This window comes from Bidens hawaiensis, unplaced genomic scaffold, assembly GCF_021521415.1.
Source record: "Bidens hawaiensis isolate Kalapana, Puna unplaced genomic scaffold, B.hawaiensis_p1.1 tig00074942_1, whole genome shotgun sequence".
NCBI lineage: Eukaryota > Viridiplantae > Streptophyta > Magnoliopsida > Asterales > Asteraceae > Bidens > Bidens hawaiensis.
Genome location: NW_027503002.1, coordinates 18,401 through 27,600, shown reverse-complemented (window position 1 = coordinate 27,600; position 9,200 = coordinate 18,401).

Sequence of the window (9,200 nt, the reverse complement as noted above, 5' to 3'; positions counted from 1 at the left end):
TTCGGTTTTAAGTATTAGACATTGAACAACATCACAACCTAAGCCTATTGCCACTTTCTGGGCATTTCAGATATACCCAGATTAGTTATACAGCGCAGTTTAGTATTGAGATTATAATATTATTAAAATATTAATATTATTATAATATTGATTATAGGAACTAATGATAAGCGGACCGAACAAACCACGAGCTGATATAGTACTGATTATCTACTAAACCGTGAGTTTCATGACCCCACTTTTAAACTGTTTTACGAACTTTTGGGGTGAAAAGCATGTTTGATTACATATACATACCTGAAACATGTATTGATGTGAATTATCTAAGTGCTAACACACGAAACTCCCCACGATCACAGTGATTAACTTCGAGCCGGTGGCTTGTGAATAGTACTATTGGTTTGACAAACCCAAACGGAATCGGCCTGGTTGCCGTGTCACATAGCGCCGTTTGCACATGACCATAGTTATACAAACAGGCTATGTAGTGTTAGACATAGCTACCGGGGCATGTTGTGGGCGGAAAGGGGCCACAGTGGTTGATGGAGCGTGGAAATGGATGCACGCAGCACATACAGTCAAGGCTTCACTGTAGCTTAGCATAATTACATCAATTACATACATACATACATACATACTTATTTCATGATTACAAGTGTTGACTTGTGAATACTCATTACTGTTTTCTTGAAACTCGTGAAACTCACCAACTCTAGTAGTTGACCCGTTTTAAACTGCTTTTCAGGTGTACCTAAATCGGAATGATTGGTGATCTGTTACTTGCCCAAGGTGTGTGGTTGATTCTATGTGAATAGAGGCAAGGGTGTTAGTAGTAAGAACGTATAGTTAACGAACCAGTTTTGTTTGTATCGCCTAGACTGTAAAACAATGATAGAACAAAGAAATGTAATATATTGTAAATTAGTTTGTAATGTTTCTTTATAAACAATGTGTTGATACCAGAGGTGTCTGTTACATTCCCGTTTTACGCTTCCGCATTGTGCTAGTCGGGGTGTGACAAGTATGCTCGAGGACATACATTGAGCATACCTAGCATAGTGAGCTTGCTCGAGCAAGATTGTTATCTTGCTCGAGGACTCAGCACTTGTATTATTTTGTATTTCATTATGTAATGATTAAGAACTTCTAGAAGGAATGTCAAGGTCTATAAATAGGGGTCCTAGGATACCGTTTAAGACACGGATTTCCAGACGGAATACAGGCTGGCACACACTGAATACGAAAAACATTTCAAAAAATATTCTCTTTGTTTTCTCGTACAATCGCCGCCGCCGTCACACAAAATCCTAGACATTCCTTTCACTATTCCATTAATGATGTATTTATTACAGTGAATCTTTATCTATTGAATGAGCTTTTATTGACCATCTATTACTGTTTTGTGTTTATTATTCACACTCGTTCGTTCCCACTCGTTGGATATCATAATTCCGCTGGGATATTCAACAGGCCTTTGAGTAATCGAGTCGGTGTTTTCTTGTCAACCTTTTAAGGTTTCGCCCGATTCACCGTCTTGACAAGTGGTATCAGAGCTTGAGTAAGCTCGCTAAAGGCCACGGGACTGAAGGTGTGTGATAAAGCTTGAAGCTTTACTCTGTGTTTATTGCTACAAATCTCAGATCTGATAAGAATGGAAGACCAGGAAGTTTCCACCAACAAGATTCCAAGGTTGCTTGGACAGGAAAACTTCATCAAATGGAAGGTGCTATTCGAAGCAGCCATAAACTACAACGACCCAGAGCTTTGGACTTCCATCACTGAAGGAAACTATGTTCCCTCAACAGCTCCAAACAACAATGCCACCGTTGAGCTAAAAATGAAGAAACGAGACGATAAGGCTTTGTCTATGCTGAAGTTAGGGCTTTCTTGGGAAATTTTGACAACTGTCAATCATCATAAGACCGCAAAGGGTATGTATGATGCAGTTATCAAAATGTTTGAAGGAAATACTGAACTTAGAGACATCAAGAAAGACAGACTGAAGCAGCAACTGGACAGGTTCAAGTTTAAGGACGGGGAAAGACTGAAATCAGTGTTACAAAGGTTTATGACAATTGTGAATGATATAAGAACAACTGATTTACAAATCTCTAACTTTGAGCTAAACAAAAAGCTTTTATCATCACTGTCCGGGGAATGGTACACTGCTAGCAAGTTTATCAAAGAAAAGGCTAGTTTTCAGAACTTCAAGTTAGATGATGTGATTGCCTTTCTCAAGGCTACAGAACATGAGATGATAGAGAACCATATGATTAGGGAGGACAAGCCAAGCTTTCAAGTAAAAAATGCTCTTGTAGCACCAATGGGCAACCTCTCAATCAAGAACCAGCAGCCTATCATTGAGGAACCATCAGACACAAGTTCAACCTGCAGTGGCTAATCCAGATTTAATGTTCAGCTGATTGAAGATGACACTCCCTCTGCAGCAAATGGGCAGTCAACATTCTTGCAGAACAATAATGCTCAAGGAACAGATTATCAAGCATTATTTTCAATGTTTAGTGAGTCATATCACGCTTTTGTAGCCAAGAATCTGATAAAGGCTGCAGAACATAAGATGATAGAGAACCATATGATTAGGGAGGACAAGCCAAGCTTTCAAGTAAACAATGCTCTTGTAGCACCAATGGGCAACCTCTCAATCAAGAACCAGTAGCCTATCATTAAGGAACCATCAGACACAAGTTCAACCTGCAGTGGCCAATCCAGATTTAATGTTCAGCTGATTGAAGATGACACTCCCTCTGCAGCAAATGGGCAGTCAACATTCTTGCAGAACAATAATGCTCAAGGAACAGATTATCAAGCATTATTTTCAATGTTTAGTGAGTCATATCACGCTTTTGTAGCCAAGAATCTGATAAACACAAGCATTGTGCAAGAAGATCTGGAACAAATAGATGCTGATGATTTAGAGGACATGGATATAAAATGGCAAGTAGCTATGTTGGCAGTAAGAAGCAAAAGGTTGTATAACAGAACTGGCAGAACAAGTTTCAATGGACCAAGTGAAAGAATTAGGCTTGACAAATCAAGGCCATCTGCTATAACTGTCAACAGCCAGGTCATTTTGCTAGAGAGTGTAACATGCCCAAGCAAGTTGGCAATCAAATTAACCAGAATCAATTCTATCAGAACCAGAACCAGAATTTCCAGCAGAGAAATCATATTTCCAACCAAAATCCCTATCAAAATCAGAACAGAACCCAACAACAAACATTTCAACCACAAAGAAACAATCAAATGCAGGTTCACTCAAATCAAAATAAACCAAATCAAAACACTGTGAACCAGCAGAGAGATCAAGGAAATGTAGTTGTTACAAGGGTGCCACAGGATGGAGAATTTGATTGGAGCAACCATGCTGCTGAGATGGAAAAGGCAAATGTTGCATTCATGGCCATAGTGCATGACAAGCCTAAATCCTCAAACTCTCAGGTACAATCTGATATCTCAATTTCTGATCTTCTTATTACAATTGATGAATTAAATCAGGAGATTGGAAAGTGGAAAACTGAGTGTGGAAGAAAGGAAGTCTTTTTGAATGTCTATGAAGCAAGTGAAGCAACCTATGAAAGTCAAATAAAGGGACTTGAAGAGGATCGTATGATGGCATACTAAAAAACCCAATCAAGAATGACAATTGAAATTGAAGGGTTGAAAAAGATGTATGCAGATGAGAAGATGAAGAATGCTGAATTGCTGATATAAATGGAATTCTTGAAGAACCTTGTTTCCACAGGCAATATTGTGGGTCAAGATAAAATGACTGATGAAGAGAAGTATAAAAAGGTGCCACCACCTTTTTGTGATAGCTACCCACTGAAGGTAGACAAGGAGAACAGAAGTGAGTATCTTAAACAATTCAAGAATGTCTTTGATGATAAGGCTGAGTTTGTTGAGCAGTATGCTGATGTAGTTATGGACAAAGAAGGAGAATTTGCCATAAAGCAGAGTGAGGAGCAAGAGATTGAGAAACATGAGAAAATTGAAGGTGAGAAGAAGAAGTGGAGTGAGTACTCCAATGAAGACAGTAACTGCAGCTGTGGAAGCTCTAAGTCATTTAAAAGCAAAAAGAAGAAGCGAACAAGCAAAAAGAAAAGTGATCAGATTCCTCTTCTACCAAAGATGACTCCAAAGTTAAAAAAACACTATGAGAAGATGAGAAGGGAACATGTAGTGTTTGACATATGTGCAAGACCACAATCTGTTATCAAGAAAAGAACAGAAGAAACTGTGAAATCTTCCTATGATCAGTCACATCCACCAATTTATCCTGTTTTCTCCAACCATGAGTTATTTGATATTGGGGATGTTGATTATGTGTCAATGAGAAGAAATTCAAGACAAGAAGAAGGAAGCTCATCAAGAACTCCCTCCAAGCTAAAGAAAATTGTGTTTGTCAAAAAAAAGTATCAACAAACAATTGATATCAGTGAGCCAATCAAGATGGATTTCTCCAACACTCTGTGTCCAAATACCTCTTTGGGATTTGACTTTCCCAAACCTAGTGACAAAATTAAAGACCAAAAACTACTTGAAGATATGGGAAGTTTTGCCAAGGTATGGTGCAAGAAATGTGATGCCTATAGACATCACACTGATTCTTGCTGGATTCTTGAGGACAGCTTTGAAATTCCTGATGTGGTGAGTGGATTCGATATGAAGAGTTACAAAGAAATGTATGAGAAATAATTGAATGGAAGTAGAAAACCATCCGGTTGCAAAGAACAAAACCAGATCCTTGAAAAGAAACTCAAGACCATTTTGAAGATCAAGGAAAATGATAAAAAGTCACCTAAAGCTGAAAAGAACAAAAGGTCTAGTGACAAAGGTAAAGAGAAGATTAGACCTGGTGTTCTCAATGGAGATGAGAAATTTCTGATGAAGCAGGGGTTTGAACCAAAAGGGTTCCAACGGAAAACCAAAAGGGAGTTGAGTGAAATGAAGTTCCAGTCATTAAACAAACTGAAAATTTAAACAAGTCACAAGTTGTGAAGGATGGGTCAGATTCTGACATTGACGAAGAATGTGAAATTGTGTATGAAGACCCACTCTCAGTTTCAGTTCCAACTCCTGATGAATCATCAACTGATACTGACTTACAAACTGATGCAGTTTGTAAATCAGAATTTAACTAATTCTGATTTATATATTTAACTAATTCCTGATGAATTAGTTCCAACTCCTGATGAAATTGTGTATGAAGACCCACTCCCAGTTTCAGTTCCAACTCCTGATGAATCATCAACTGATACTGACTTACAAACTGATGCAGTTTGTAAATTAGAATTTAACTATTTCTAATTTATATATTTGTGCAGGAACAGTCCTTGAACAACAATGACTTATAGTACATGGACAGTGGATGTTCCAGGCACATGACATGTGACAAGAGTGCACTGATCAACTATGAAAGAAAATATGAAGGGCTAGTTGCCTTTGGGAGTGATGAGAATGGAGGAAAAATTGTTGGAAGAGGAACGCTCACAAATGACAAAGTATCCTTTGAGAATGTTCTACATGTTGAAGGACTTCAATACAATCTGTTGAGCATTTCTCAAGTTTGTGACAAAGGATACAAGTTAGCCTTCAATGATGAACATTGCTTGATTTTGAAGCCCGAGTTTATGATTCCAACTGAAATGATAATGATGATGGCTCCAAGAAATGGCAACCTCTATGAACTGAGAATGAATACTGCAACTTCAAGAGGTGGTTCATGCTTTGTGTCCAAAGCAACTGAAATTGAAACAAAGCTATGGCATAGGAAGATGTGTCATGTGAACTTAAAGAACATGAACAAACTTGTAAGGGGAGAACATGTTGTTGGTCTTCCCACAAGAGAGTTCAAACTGGAAGAAAAATGCACATCTTGCCTAAAAGAAAAACAACATAAATCCTCACATAAAAGCAAAATGATTAACACAATTGATGAAGTATTGGAACTGTTACACATGGATCTATTTGGTCCTGTAAGTGTTCCAAGTATTGGAAAGAAGAGATACTTCCTAGTTATCACTGATGATTATTCAAGATTTATTTGGGTATACTTTATGGGCAGCAAGGATGAAACCCCAGACCTGATTAAATCCTATGTGCTAAAGATGGAAAATCAGCTTGAGAGGAAGGTCAAAGTCATTAGAAGTGACAATAGGATAGAATTCAAAAACGGAATAATGGATGAATTCTGCACTTCTAAGGGAATTTTTCAACAATACAGTGCACCAAGAACTCCTGAACAGAATGGTGTTGCAGAAAGAAGAAATGGAAAATTGATTGAAGCTGCAAGGACCATGATTGCTGATGCCAATCTGCCAGTCACTTTTTGGGCAGAAGCAATCAATACTGCATGCTATGTGCAGAACAGGGTTCTACTAAACAAGGCTCAAAACAAGACTCCATATGAAGTTATCTTCAAAAGAAAGCCTTATGTGAAGTCCTTGAAGCCTTTTGGATGCAGATGCTCACTCTTGAATACAAAGGATTATTTGAACAAATTCCAGTCCAAAACACTGGAATGCTTCTTTATGGATACTCATCTCATTCAAAGGCTTATAGGGTCTATGTGAAGGAGCACATGGTGGTCATTGAGTCATCAGACATAATTTTCAATGAAAATCATTTTAACAATGTTGATGGTCCCAAATGGCTGTTTGATTTAGAGAAAATGATCAAGTCATTTAAAATCTACAATGAAGATATGGATGACAGTATGTACAGAACCAGCTTTGAAGAAAAGGGAAAAGATAAACAAGTTGATCTGGACAGGCTGTGGACATCAGTTGCTCCTGAAGCAAATGGATTTAACTTTGGGAGAAGCACCCAAGGAGTAGTTGAAGTTGAAAGGAATGGACAGGAGGCTGCTGTTGAAATCTCAAATGAAGGTCCAAGTGATGTTGAAAGTGAACCTATTCAGAGTCAACAACCTGCTCAGACTGAAGGGATACATCAATTTGAAGATAGGTTTCAATCTTTGTTTGACTCAATGCAATTTGGAGTAAATGAAACATCAACATCTGAAATCAATCAAACTCAAGAATCTGATGAAAGTCAAGAAGGAATTGAAGATGACTCTGCTGTATTAAACATGACAAATCTAGAGACAGAAGTGTTTGAACAACAAGTTGTGCAGACCACATCTGTTGAAAGAAATCACCCTGCAGAGAACATCATAGGAGACATAAATGAAAGAGTTACCAGAAGCTCATCTGAAAAGGCCAATATCTATCTTTATGCCTGTTTCTTATCACAAGTTGAACCAAAGAACATCAATCAAGCTTTGAAGGACAACAGCTGGGTAGAAGCTATGCAGGAAGAATTAGCCCGGTTCAGAGACTTGCACGTATGGGACTTGGTGGACAAGCCCAAAGGCAAGTATGCTATTGGAACAAAATGGGTATTCAGGAACAAGAAAGATGAAAGGGGGGTGGTGGTCAAGAACAAAGCAAGATTGGTAGCTCTAGGATACCTACAGGAAGAAGTAGTGGACTTTGAAGAAGTCTTTGCTCCAGTTGCAAGACTAGAGGCTATCAGGATCTTTCTGGCATATGCAGCATCAATGAACATTAAAGTCTATCAACTTGATGTAAAATCTGCATTTTTGAATTGAAAGATTGATGAAGAAGTTTATGTCACTCAACCTCCTGGATTTGAAGACCCAGTTCATCCAAACAAGGTTTACAAGCTCAGCAAAGCGCTTTATGGTCTACATCAAGCACCAAGAGCCTGGTATGATGAGCTGTCAAACCATTTGTTGGAAAATAGTTTCTACAGAAGAGCAATTGACAAGACTCTATTCTACAAAAGGAGAAACAAAGATCTGCTGTTGCTACAAGTGTATGTGAATGACATTATCTTTGGCTCTACAAATGAACAGATGTGCAAGGAGTTTGAGCAGGTGATGAAATCTAAGTACAAAATGAGTTCAATAGGGGAAATGAATTTCTTCCTTGGACTTCAGGTGCAACAGAAAGCTGATGGAATCTTCATAAATCAATCAAAGTATGTACAAGAGATTCGTAACAATTCAAGTGCCAAGACTTCAAGACAGTGTCCACACCAATGGACACACATGAGAAAATGGTACCTGATGAAAAGGGGGAGCCAGTGGACCAGCATGAATATAAGGCTAAGATAGGATCATTGATGTATCTCACAGCTTCTAGGCCAGATATTATGTTTGCTGTGTGTGTCTGTGCAAGATTTCAAGCTAACCCCAAGGTCTCACATATGTTAGCAGTGAAGAGGATATTTAGATACTTGAAAGGAAAACCAGATTTGGGGATTTGGTATCCAAAGAACCCTTCCTTTGACTTGATGGCCTACACAGATAGTGACTATGATGGTTGCAACATGAGTAGAAAATCAACCTCTAGAGGATGTCAGTTTCTTGGGAACAGGCTAGTGTCTTGGCAATGCCAGAAGTAAACTACAGTGTCAATTTCTACTGCTGAAGCTGAGTATATTGCTGCATTTGCTTGCTGTGCACAGGTTCTATGGATTCAGAATCAACTGCTGGACTATGGTCTGAATTTCTTACATACACCTATTTTAATTGATAATACTGCTGCTATGTTTATTGTTAAGAATCCAGTCCAACATTCTAAGACTAAGCACATTGAAATTAGACATAATTTCATTAGAGACTGTCAGGAAAAATGCTTAATAGAGATGAAAAGGGTAGATACATCTGATAATTTGGCTGATTTGTTCACAAAACCTTTAGATAAAACTAGGTTTCATTTTCTGTTAAAGTGCCTAGGAATGATAAATGCTGATGAGGTCTAATTTAGGATGTGTGCTTAAGTGAGGTGCTAATTGATTATATGTGTTACTCACTTTGAATGTTTGCATGATGATTTGCTATGCTTATATGATTATTCTAAGTGCATGAATCATGTATGAGACTGAATTGTGTGAAAATCTTGTTGAAATATCTTGCTATTGTTGTTTACAACTTTTGGTAGTTTGATCTGTGCATGAATGATGTATTTGTATTTGTAAGTACTTCGAGCATGAATCTGTGCTTGATAGTTTGCATGATGCTCCTCGAGCACAGGCATAGACCCTTGAAAGACTATTCCAAGTCATTCGAGCACAGATGTCATAGCTCAGCTGCTTGAGCACAGAATTTGGGATTGAAAACTTTCCAAGTATTTTGAGCATAACTCTGTGTT